Source organism: Arachis ipaensis, chromosome B4 (genome assembly GCF_059453495.1).
Source record: "Arachis ipaensis isolate K30076 ecotype BB chromosome B4, ASM5945349v1, whole genome shotgun sequence".
In the NCBI taxonomy this organism is placed as follows: Eukaryota; Viridiplantae; Streptophyta; class Magnoliopsida; order Fabales; family Fabaceae; genus Arachis; species Arachis ipaensis.
Window position 1 is genome coordinate 131,493,635 of NC_142439.1, and position 13,536 is coordinate 131,507,170.

A 13,536-nucleotide genomic window follows, 5' to 3' on the forward strand; every position below is an offset into this window, starting at 1 on the left:
ATAGGCTTCGCTGTGCCCCCAACGAGACTTCGTTGTAGCCATTCCAAATTTTTCTTAGCTACTTCAACTTCTACCTTCTTCGTCCAACCATTGCCATGCGGGTCCTTTTCATCCTTTTCCGTTCGTAGAGCACGTCCATCTGACACAGCATCATTCGGCACTACTTCTCTATGCGGCTTCTGAGTGTTGTGGTGTTGCATGTCATCTCCTCTTAGTCCCAGAGGTATGTGCGTTGTTTTCGACATTCTTCTGTACCTAGCCTCTCCCACAAAGATAACATTCCCTCTCAGTCTCAGTTGATCCATTTTTACTATAGCTTTCAACACCCCTCCTTTCGTCGTATATCAAATGAAAGCAAAAATGTATATATTTTCACTCTTCTGTTTTTGGGATAAATATATATCATTGATGCGTCCTGTCCAATTGAACAAAAGGAATAATTCTCTTTTTGATATGTCTGCAGGAAGGTTGCTCACAAAAATCGAGTAAGACTCGTATTCTAACCGTCAAAAGCAAATGTTGTTATGTAACTTTTGCCTCTCAGATCTTCGTGAATTCCCACCACACGAACAGTATCACAAGATTCAACGTTCAAAAGTGATTCCACCACTTCGAATTGCTTGATCTCTAGAAGTTTTCCACGGACTTGTTCAGCAATCTTGCCTATGACCCCTGTTTCATAACTACAAATCACAACATCAAAATATTAATATCTTTGTACTTATTATTTTAGAAAAAATATGTCTGCCAACTAATTAATAAAGAAACTTTATCATGAATTATGACAAATAAACTAATTTACACTAATAAATTGAATGGAGTTTAAAATTACGCAGATGTCCTAAATCAATTTTTGTTACATGCCTGTTTTGAAATATCTTTATGTAAATCGAATCAATTGGATTCAATTTAGCTATAATAGTAGTAAATCGAATCAACCAGATTCGATTTACTACTTATGCATCATATATACAGTAAATTGAATCCGCTTGATTCTATTTACTACTAAATGTCAATAAGAAAATACTCATATTTGGATTCAAATAAAATATAAAAAAATCAAAACAAATAAGAATAAAAATTCAATTTTATGTTTTAATTCAAATTCGAGAAAAATCATTCTTTGATTTATTAGCATCTAAAAAAAATCATTATCGAGACTTTTGATGTTAAAAAAATTAATATAAAGTATAGCCCTCGAAGTAGCATAGGAGTTAAAACTTGAATTTTTTCATAATCGAAAATACGGATAGTTATACAATATAAAATAACGAACTAAATTTATATAATATATAATTTAATTTGAGAAATAATTAAAATACTATATCAATTAAATTATCATTTAATTTGTGAAAGAATGATTTTTAATGAATTTTAGAAATTATTTATTGTTCCGTTTTAAATTCACAAGTTTATAAAAATGTAGATTTTTTGAAATTTGAACTAAAATATAAAAGTTTAATTTCTATTTCTTATTAGTTTTATTTTTTGATATTTTATTTATTTTTTAATTTTAAATTAATTATTTGTGTCAATAAGTTGTATAAGTAGTAAATTGAATAACGCTAATTCGATTAAATCATAAATTCTAAAATTTCAAAATATCGAGAATTAAAAAATATAGATAATAACAATAATAATATGTTCATCCCTTGACAATTTGATTTTTAATTATAATTTTATTTTTTTATTTATTGTTCATATTATTCACAATGATCATCATTTCTCTATATTTTCTCTATCAATAATTAGATAACAAAATGAACATCACCCATAATATTCAGAATAACCATCCGGATAAAAGGATACTACTCATCCAAGAGGCTTACGCTGATGAAAAAAGGTAACACTAATGGTTATATCTCTAATACTCTCTAAACCTCCATTCTACGCATCGTACAAATATTCCATTGGCTCCTCCTACTTTTTCTTAAATAATTAATTAAAAAGAACTCATTGATCTCCCTTCAACAATGTGTTGTCCACTTTAGCCCGCAAAGTGTAGATAAAGCCAACTTCGACGCTTCCGCCTTGTCTTTGCCTTCTCTGTTTTCTTCATGCCTCTAAAGTTCAGAAAAACATCATACATGCCTCCTTCTGATAAGGATGACGAAGCCCACAACCATCATCGGTCATGATGTGCTAATTGCTATATAGCATTTCAAATCAAAGAAGCAGTGAATAATGAAGGAAGGAGGTAAAGCATATGCTGCCATGTTTCGTGCTCAATCATGAAATAGTTGGTGGAATATATTATTCGCTACTTGCAGTACTATGATAGTATGATGAATGAATGATACATGTATTTGTTATAAAAAGACCTTGGTCATCAGAATTGCTTTTGCCGGCAATTTTATTATACTAACTACTATATTATTAAGAGAATTACAGAATAACCTAAAGAAAAATAAATGTCATGAGAGTAAGAAGAAAAATGAAAAAGAATCTTAAGCTATAATAATAAAGTACATAAGAAGTAGAAATAAAAGATTTTAATAAATTATAAATAGATATGAGATGAGTATTTCATACTTCTAGCGTAGCGTTAAATACTAAATCCCTTCCATGATGGCTTAAGATTTAGAATCACTCATCATATGTCTATTTTGATACATGTCACTATGTCAGTTCCTTTTTCTCACCCAAATAATCATATCACTCTGTATTAGGAGAATGACATAGCAAGCATGTCAGAATATCATTATTGAAAATAAGCCATCACAATAATCTATGCTAGCAGAATTTGGTATGCCTAACAAAGACAGATATAAATATAACTAAAAAGTTCATATTTTGTGTGATTGAACTCTCACCAAAATCTGAGGAAGACACAGAAAACGATGATCGATTTCCTTGTTAAACTATGAGATATTGTTGGTCAGAAACATTTTATGATACTATATGGCTCTCCATCAATTAAGCAGACCTAAGAAAAACTTTGTACGTATAGTAATTCTCAACATGTAGACCCGGGTCAAGTCAATCCACCGGCTAATGTAAATTGTAGTAAATAAACAATGCACCGGGGAAGCAATTAATCTTGAAAGCTAGCAATACTACTATTTGTAATGTAAATTGTAATTAAAGGTAGTTTATGTGTTAGAAATATAAGCATACATATCTCCTTCTATTAGCTTAAGCTTTTGAAAAAACACAGCACAAATAATGGGTTGTTTTGCTTGTGGTGTAATCCAAGGCCAAGGAGAACAAAACAACCTTCAACCACCATACAATAATTTGTCACAAATTTTCATTTGCTGAGAAACAATCAGCAACATGCAACTTCAATGAGTCTTTGAGAACTGGACAAGGTGTGTTTACTGTTTACAGAGGTTTTCTGCAGAAAAGTGGACAGAAAAATTATGTTCACCAGCCACCACCATGATTCCGGTCATCGGCCTCCTCTTGCAGTGCTAGTGCTAGCTCCAGTTCAAGATCTACTTCACCTATATTTGGTCTTTCATTTGCTTCTCTGCTCAAGCATCTTTTTGTGACATCTATGAATACTGCCAAACATTCTGGTGCTATCTTTCTCATCAGAATTGGATCAATAATCTCATCAACTGAGAATCTCTCCAACATTTCAGATATATCCACAAATGGATTCATTAAATCAAATGGATCTAGAGACAAATCTGATGAGCTCTCCAACATAATGATTTTGTCAAAGATGGTGTGCTTGTAAGTAGTGGATACAACTTCTATTAGGACCATACCAAATGAATAAACATCACATTTATCTGTGAAGATTCTGGTTAGGACATGCTCAGGTGCTATGTAACCAGCTAAACCTATAGCAATCAATGGAAGCATTAAGTTATTCATTTGATGAAGTTATTAGCAAACAACTTTGAGCATAAAGTAAATATAGTTACTCATAACCTTGTCAACTTTACTGATTTTGGCTTTGAATTCAAAGGTGGCCCCTGCAATGAAAATCCAAGATGTGAGAGTTTAGGTACCATGTTCTTGTCCAAAAGAATGTTATGAGGCTTCATGTCACAGAGAAAGATAGGGCACTTGGTTCCTGTGTGAAGATAGTGTAGTCCTTTTGCTGCTCCAATGCATATTTCTAACATTTTCTTCCATGACAATTTTTCTATATTCTTGGAACATAGGTAATCATAGAGAGGGACATGTGTTCGTACACAAGAATCTTCTCATCTTTGTGGTTGCAGAATAATCCTATTGGAAGTGGAACTCAATTTCCTTCTTGAACTTCCATAGGTCGGTTTTGCGATTCAACCTCTTCAATGCCACTGTGAAATCACTTGCACCATTATGTTTGATACAACATTTGTATACTCTATTATATGCTGATATTTCAGTTAAATGGTTTGCATCAAAGTTGTTGATTGATTTCCTAAGATCTTCAAGAGAAAACTGAGGGCATAGCTCTTTAATTATTGATGGATACGGCTTCTTAGATGAACTTGCATGCTCTAAATGGCAGAAACTCAAATATTTACCAAGCATTATCCCCATTTCTGACTTGCATTTCCATGAATACAAGGGATATAATTTGTAATAATATGAATGAGGAAAGTCTTCAACTAGCAATAAATCCAAGAGGTGACACACTTATTTGCATCTGCATCTTATCATATCATAAATTTTTAAGAAATAAATAAATATAAGCTTCAATTTTCTCAGCAAAGTTGAAACTGAAAATGCAGAAACAGATGAACTTCCTATTGACATTATCATGAAGTAAATAAAATAAGATAGAGTTTAGTTTCATTGAGAATCTATAAACACCTTGCTATTTTTTCCAGACTAATCTATCAAGTAACTTATTAAATCATAGTTCATTAAAGTGGTATATAGAATATTATTTTTGCTTGGCTGAATCATCTTGTTTTCTTCATTAATAAAGCATAAGGGAAGGGGATGAAGGAACTAATTCATAAACTCCAAATTGATTATTGGATCAACAATTCAACATAAATGAACTTATTAAATATATAGGTTATGAATAGAAAATATCCCGAAGGTTATTGCAGAGACAAAGCTTCATGTAGCTCCTACCTACCTTGATGCTGCAGTCCAAGAATGCAATGGCTCATCCAAGGTCGCTTACTAGCTTAATTCAGTTGTAAATTTACCATGGTCGGCATTGTCTTTCATATCTTGGCGTTTTCTGTGTACCTAACTTCCACTATTATTCTTTACATTTATTTTTGGTCTTGGAGTCAAAACTTGTTTATCATTAAACTATCCACATTATACTCTTTAGATGCTACTTTTTCTTAAACCATGCGTAACATAGAAAGTTTACACACCAAAATTGACCTTTTTTATATATAAGTTTTTTAAAAACAATTAGAAAAACACCATGTTGTCAATTTATAATTGTAATTAATTGAAGTTATCAATTTTATAATTAAATAAAAGTTATTGTTTAAACTTTAAAGAATAATTATCCGAGTTAAAATTCATTTTGACCCCTGAAATTTTTACTCGGCCTCAATTTCGACCCCCAAATTTTCAAGTTATCTAATTAAGACTCCAAATATTGGATTGTGACTCACGTTCGTTCCTAGAGTTATCTCTGTTAACGGAAATTCGATGTAGTACACTAAGTTGTCAAGTAGGAATGCCTAAAATGACGTCGTTTTCTATTCCCACCCAATGTTTACTAAATGCGACGTCGTTTAAGGGCTTGGTTGGGTTAAAAAAGTTGGGTCAACCTATAGATGAACACACAGACGTAACTTGACCTTTCTTCTTCCTTCTCTTTTTCTTCTATTCTTCTTTTCTACGTTTTTGTTCTTATCGCATGTTTGACTTTGAGAAAGGAGAATCAGAAGTGTGAGTAACATTCGTCCTGTATTGGATTGTTAGGCAAAGTTGTTGAACAAGTAGCATTAGCGCAAAAACAAAGGACGAAAATCAGATTAGGAAATGAAGTTTTTTTTTTTTTTAATTTCTTGATACTCTGTTCTTGACTTTTGTTTTGGTTTGTATTTTGCATTGTATTTTTTTATGCAATCTGTTGTCTATATCTAGAGTATTGTAAGTTATTGCATTTAAGTGATGTTAGGGTTTGTTTTTTGTTTTCGTTGCTGAAAAAAATGTCATTTGTATCTTTTATCATAATTGGATAAATATTATTATGTGTGTGTTATTACTTTTATTTAAAAACTTTGTGGTTTAAAAAATAATGATGCTCTGTCTAGTTGTTTGGTGTTTGAAGTAAGTTCAGCTATTATGCTCTGTTTTTTGAAATTATCATTGAGTTTTTTTTTTTTCAATGTATCTCAAACACACTTTTTGAACAAAATACTTCCACACCCCTGCCAACAATGACCACATTCTCTGAGGAGCCCACATCCAACGCCCCAAGCCAGCCCATCTCTACACCTCCAGTCCAGCCCACCTTTGTACCTCCAGCCCAACCCACCTCAAAGCCTCCAACCAAGACTACCTCTGTACCTCCAGCTCAGCCCACCTCCAGCTCAGCCCACCTCTGCACCTTCAGTCCAACCCACCTGAAAGCTTCTAGCCCAATCCACCTCCAACCCAGACCACCTCAAAGCCTATAGCTCAGTCCACCGCTTCTGCACCTCCAGTCCAGTCCACATCAATGCCTCTTTCGAGACCATATTCTTCTAAAGTAAAATCCAATAAACATGAGAAGTCCATTCCAACCACCACTATAAATTGTAGGTATTGTGTTTTGGTTGAAATAACTGTGTTAGACATACATTTTAGGTTGGAACAAATTCTGATTGGATGTAAACTGTTTTAGGCATGCCATGTGTCCACACATATACTGCGATAGCTAGACTGAATGAAAATTTTGAAGACTATTGTCACACTTGATTGACCATGGATTCATAGAAAAAACATATGTGCATTCGTTGAATTCTATCTGTGGACAAGTAATGTAGAAGAAGTCTCAGTATAGTAGGTCTCAAGCTCCCGAAATTCGGAGGAAGCCAGATCCTTTGAAGAAAAAAAGACGTAAGGATGCAGATGAAGAGCCTTTAGAAAGTAAGAAGAGTAAGATTGAAGCAATGAAACTAAATAGAAAATACAAGGAATTTACTTTTACTTATTGTGGGACAAAAGATCACATGAAGAGAAGCTGCTCCCACAAAAAACTGATGATGTTGCAACTGCCTTTGCTACTGTTACAGTAGTTGTAATTTCTAAGAAAAAATGGGCTTCTAATGCAAATGAAACCATAAAGGGTGAATCTGCAAAAGGTGAATAAGGAGAGGGTGAGCCTATTCTAGCCACTGATGTTGCTACCTCTGAGGCCCCAACAAATGCTAGTGCTCCTTCAGAGATTATGCTATCCGAGCCATTTTTTTCACAATCAGAAGATGGAGAACAAGTAATTATCCAATTTGTCCTTACATTTGTGGATTTAAGATTTATTTTAATTATCTGCTTAGTTTATTGTATTCCACTCCTGCAACTATAGGTAACTCCTACAATGAGGTCCAACAAACTACAACCTAAAAATAAAGCATCTCCAGTCCCAAGATCAGCAAGTATTGATCCAATGCAAGAAGTAAGTTTTGGAACATCTTTAAGGATGGCTGAATTCATGAAATTTGTCCATACACTAGAAACGAAGCCAGCATTCAAACCTCCTAAAAAAAAGTGATTGATTTTCAGCAATGATGAATTATTATAATTAGGATAGTTACTTTCTTAATTATGTTTATCTTGTGTCATTGGAACATGGTTATGTATGTGTCCATATACTTGGTTATTGATGACTTTCTGGATGTATTTTATTGATATTCTACCATGTTTATTTTGGTCAGTTTGTTTTGTTTAATTAATGGCAAACAATGCCTTTGAATCATAGTTATCATAACCGAACCGATAATTGACCCGGTCATACGACTGGGTCACTGGGTCACTGGTTCAACCGATGGGTCACTGATTTATCCGGTTGACCCGGTCATAATTAAATAAAAATATAAAATTATAAAAATAAAAAATTAAATGCATGTTTTCAAAAAATATATTAATGATTAATCAAATATCAATTTTTAAATATAATTTATGGTGCAAAAATAGATAATAAATTAGTCACTAGTATAAAATATTTTCTCAATTTAAATGAACTAGAGAGAACAAAAGATAACACAATCAATATCAATATATCAATATATTTGTATATTAGGTATTATTATTTATTTGGTATCCATTTCAATTTATGTTTAAAAGGGTAAAAAAATAAAAGTTCATTCATTGTTATTATATATTTAATTTTTGTCATAAATATAAAGAAGAAGCTTGATGGCACAGCGGCAAGGGCTAGGATCTGTCTTCTTACCAATTCGTGTTCGAACCTCCTCTGCTTTATTTTTGGAAATTGTTGTCGACGGGAGCTCTTACAATGGTTAGCGGCGCGCATGTGCATGGCAGACTCGCGCGGGTCTGATAACTATGCTTTGAATATTGGCTATGTATGCCTTTTTTTAGATCCTAAATGTAGACTTAAACTAAAGTTTATGAATGGTACTAGCATATTTAATATTTAATTTTACTTCTTCACTGTTACAACATTACATATGTACTAGAGGAGTTAAAGTATGCTTCTTTTTCATATTTGTTTTCTACAATGCTTTCATTCATACTAAACATATATACCATTAGTTACATACTTTTAATAAAATTTAACCATACTTACACTATACACAAGAGTCTCAAACACATCTAAACAAATAAGCAAACTTAAAATACTAATCCATAATTTTAAACACCTAATTTTAGTTTTCATTGTGTTAATTCTCCATGTCAAATTCATCTTCCAACTATCATTATTGTTTGCAGATTGTGCTTTTCCCACATAAAGAAACCACACATTCTCCTAGAACTCTATCAATTCTTCAACAACCAAGAAAAAGAAAAAAAAATTCAGCATACCCATCAACAAAAGTACCAATAACAATACATTGAAGAAGAAGACATTAAACTTACATTATAATTTGGACACCATAAAAGAATCTTTTGGGATTGGCATTCGTCCCAGACCACCGAAGAACTGGACGCATCCCACAACCACACCAATCCGGAATCTTCCCTGTAATGTTTTGAATTTTTATTTATTTTTGAAACATTTGATTTTTTTTACTATCCAACCCTCCAATTTGATCAAATTTCCAACACTACCCTTACTTTCTTTTCCCAACCTAACCCTAATTTTTGTCCATACTAAACCTCTTCTAACACACACATCAGATAAGGAAAGAAGGGAAGAGAGAGAGGGAAAATAAAGAGGGAGAAGAAAGGAAGAAGAGGGGAAGGAGGACGACGCCAGGTAGGGCCACACTGTTGTCATCGCTATCGTCGTGGTGGCTGCGTGTGGAAGACCGTCACTGAGGGGAGCCCGAGGAGAGAAAAGAGAATGCGCGGGGAAGAGAGAGCCGTGATGAAAGAGGAGGGAGGTTTCATCGCCGTCACTGCCGGAGCCCTAGCTGCCGCCGTTGAAGCCAGCCTCGCCGTTGTCGAACTACTGTGCCGCCAAGAAGGTCGAAGAGAAAGAGAGAGGCTTCATGAAAGGAAAAGGAGAACGCAACAGAGCTCGTTGCTGAGAAGAAGGGTACCGGTGGTGTGTTGTTGCTGCTGCTGCCATTGCTGGGGAAGGAGGTCACTGTCGAGCTGCGCACCGCCGTCAGAGTCGTTCTTTGCTAGTGCCGTTGCTGGTAGTTGCCTATGCTTCCAGTTTAAGCATCCCACCGGAGCTTTTGTCATCGTCACTGTTGTGGTTTTTGGAAAAACGCCGCCGAAGTGCCTCTATTCTGGTCTAAGTCATTTCCTTTAACTTGCCTCGTTTCCACTTTTGCTCTGCTGCTATTCCATTTATGCTACATCATTTCCGTTCTGTTCTGTTTAAGCCACCATAACCGTGATTATCACAATGTTGTTGTTGCCGGATTAGTCAAAGTTGTTGCCACTGCCTAATTCTGCGTTTTTTCGATCCATTCTATTTCAACCATCCTCACCCTTAATTTGGCACTTCGGGTTTAGTCTTTTCAGTCTTTCGGGACCAATTTGTGAGTAGGTTTTACATTTATAATTATTTGGCTTTACATCTATAATTATTTTGACATATGCTGCTTGAATTTATGTCTATACTTACAAGTTATTAACAAAGGATTTGAATTTGATTTTAATAATGGATTTATTATAACTAAATATTATTTTTGTAAAATTCAAATTTTTAATCTACACATGAGACTATATACATGTTTGATGAAGTTTTGTATTATTTTAGAATATTCGATTTTATTGAATATGTGTTTTTGGAACATTAAAGTATTGTGAATACTCACTTATATACTATGAATTTGTAAAGTACATTTGACATTTCATATGATTGAGAAGGATTTTTGATAAGAAAGTATTATTTAATTTGATATTGTATATATTTGAAAGATCAAATGTTGGTTGTATTTGAAATTATATGTTTTGAATTGATTTGGGAAGCTTGTATTAGAAAATCGTAGTTAATGGCGGTTATGACGTTAACCTAGATGCATCTGACTCAGATCTCAGCTAGCAGGGACGTTGCTAGCCTAACGTGTAGGCCACACGTTGGATCTGTTATTCCGTACGTACACACTAGAGGAAAGGGCTACCCTTAGAGGTGGAGCCGCCCAAGTGTGGACTATTTGATTTGATTTCTGTATGAGAACTCCCTTATTAATTTACTTATTGATATAAATTATTATTTTCTAACTAAAATTATTTTCATAATAATGTTTAGATGGTCTCATGTGAATCATAGATGTACTGTCTAGTTACTGAGTTGCAAAACTCACCCTTTTAAAAAAAAAATATTTTTCAGGAATAAGTATTTGATTATGTGAGCCTTTCTATTCAAGAGTAATGATCTGCAATGGGTTCTATTCCTTGTTGAGTTCTTAGACGTCATCTGCTCCATATGTCACAGGTAGGATCCATCTATATTTATTTATTTTATTTTTGTTAAAATATATAATTATTCATTTTAGAAAGTGTAAATTTATCAAAAATTATTTGTAACATTTTTATTTAACTTATATTTGAATCTGTTAGGCTTGCTAGGAAACTCTTTTTCCTGAGCGCCAGTCATGGCTCATTTCGGGCTGTGACAGAGTGGTATCAGAGCTTAGGCTTAATCTGTGTAATATGAAACAAGTGTCCTATGGTAGGATCACAATTGTATAAATAGAAGCGCGCCTATTTGTATAAATTGTGGCACTATCAGAGGCCTATATGAATGTCATCTTTGTCTTCTCTATGTCATAGTTGTCTTTTGCTTATTGTGATCCTGCGTTCTTTGCCACTTTCTTGCTACTCCCTATCCTTTTCTTATACCCAATCTTAGCCTATGCTTGAGTAGGTTATTTTGTACGCGTTGGTGCATTGGTTTAAGTTTCGATTCTCTATCTTTTAGCTGAGTCTACTCTTCCTCGTTTTTGTGAATATTTGCTTTATTCTTCTTCATCTTTATGTTGTTTTCTTTGGTTTTCGATTTCAAGATTTCATCCATGATCTATGTGATTTGATATGTTTTTGCTTTGAATTATTTTGTTATTCCTTTTATAGAACTGTAATTTGATTTGTGGATTGTAGATTTACTTAGCTGCTGATTGAGATACTTTGTTCTGGATTTGATAAGCGATATTGGAGTTTTTCTTATGTTGATAATGCTTTGTTCCGATTCTGTTATAGTTCTTTATTGCTGAACATGGCTTTCTTGTCACGAAATTATTTTCGACATGATAAGTTGAGAGAAAGATTGTGAATACTTACTTTTGGCTAAGATATGAAAATTGAGAATTTTCTTAATCCTTTACTTTTCTGAATGTTCTCTTGTTATCAACCATCGTTTTTATTCTTAGAGATTTAGGAAATTTATTTTCTTGGTTTATAGTGCCCTTGTGAGATTGAGAATGTAGATCTTAGATATGGGAAATGATTGCTAGCAATTTCCGACAAAAGGGATTAGATATCTAATTTCCTAAAGTTGAATAAATTCTTTATACGATTTTTCTCCTTGTTACATTTAACTAATTATTAAACCATGTTTTTTTTAGGTTTAATTATTCTACAGGTCCTTATAGTTTTACCGAATTTTCAATTGGGTTCCTATACTTTTTTTCTTTTCAATTGGGTCCCTATACGTTATTATTTTTTTTAATTTAGTCCCTACCGTCACAAATCTGTTTAAAATAACAGAATATTCTGTTAAAAAACCGAATATTCTTATAATTAGATTAAATTAATTAATTAAGATCTCTTCTATTTTTTTAAAATACCAATAGTACCCTTTGCATTTTGTCCCCAAATAAAAAAACCCTAACCAGCCCTAAGTTAGTTTCCTAAGATCCAAATTGAGTTTCTCCTCCGTCGCACTCTGCTGCCGTCTTCCGTGGCGTCGTCCTTGTATGTCGTTGGGTGGTCATCGTCCGTCTGCATCGTCCACGGGTCCACGGTCCACGGGTGCTCTGCTCTGCTTGTCTGCCTTGCCCATTGCATCGCCTCGTCTCACCTTGTCTCACCGCGTCTCGCCTCGAATCGCCGATGTTCAACTCCATCTTGCTTCCTGGATTGGCTCTGCAACAACGTGTGGCTGCTAACAAATTATGGTAGCAATTAAAATGGTAGCGATTAAAATGGATATTAAAATGGGGATGAAGCAGCAGGAAGGGTATGATGGTGATGGTGCTGCTGCTGTTTATTCCACACAGAAAATGGTGTTTGCTTACTATGTCACTGGTCATGAATTTGGCCACGCAACTCGTGTTGCGGATGTAACCTCTCATTTCTTATCCTCATTCTCATTGTCATTGTCGTTCATGATTCATTATTTGGATATTGCATTGCACTTAAGTTTGAATTGCAATTTCAATTTCAATTGCATGTATATATGTAAGTGGTGAGGCATCTAATCCTTGCTGGTCATGATGTTCATGTGGTCACTGCTGCTCCTGAATTTGTTTTCACCAACGAAGTGCATTCTCCTTGCTTATACTTTCGCAGGGTGAGTTTAATTCATTTTAGCTTGATTCAGGCTTAGTTTGATAGTTACATCCACTTCAAAATGCGGTTGCTCATGATCTAGATTAGTTGGACTGTATATGGATATGTTTGTTATGGATGAAATGCATGCTAGGATCATAGCCCATGTGTTTATTTTTGTGAACAGAAAAAAAAAAGCACATGCTTTACTACGTGTAATGATAATTGTACTCACCTTGAATTAAACATTGGGTTGACAATGACTCAATATCTTAAAACAGGTAACTCTTTTGCTATCTCTCTATATCCCAAACCCACTTCATTTTCTCCAACATAATCTTATTTTTATTTCCAAATTTCTATACCTCATTCAAATTCTGTGTCTTCTACTCTTTTGCGGAAAACATAAAACTGATTCCTCTCTTTTCACACTGTTAAGTCGATGCCTACTTTTGAGAACATATAGTATGGGTATACAATGTCAATTTTGGTTTTTTTTTTCCTAATTTCTTCTTCTTTGTTCTTCATGTATAGGGACATTTAATGATTCTTTAGGGACTC

At 33.9% G+C, this 13,536-nt stretch overlaps 1 pseudogene; it reads right to left on the bottom strand.

The window, feature by feature from the left end:
• Positions 1 to 3,099: 3,099 nt before the first annotated feature.
• On the bottom strand, positions 3,100 to 4,485 carry LOC107637072 (receptor-like protein kinase ANXUR2; annotated as a pseudogene).
• Positions 4,486 to 13,536: the final 9,051 nt, after the last annotated feature.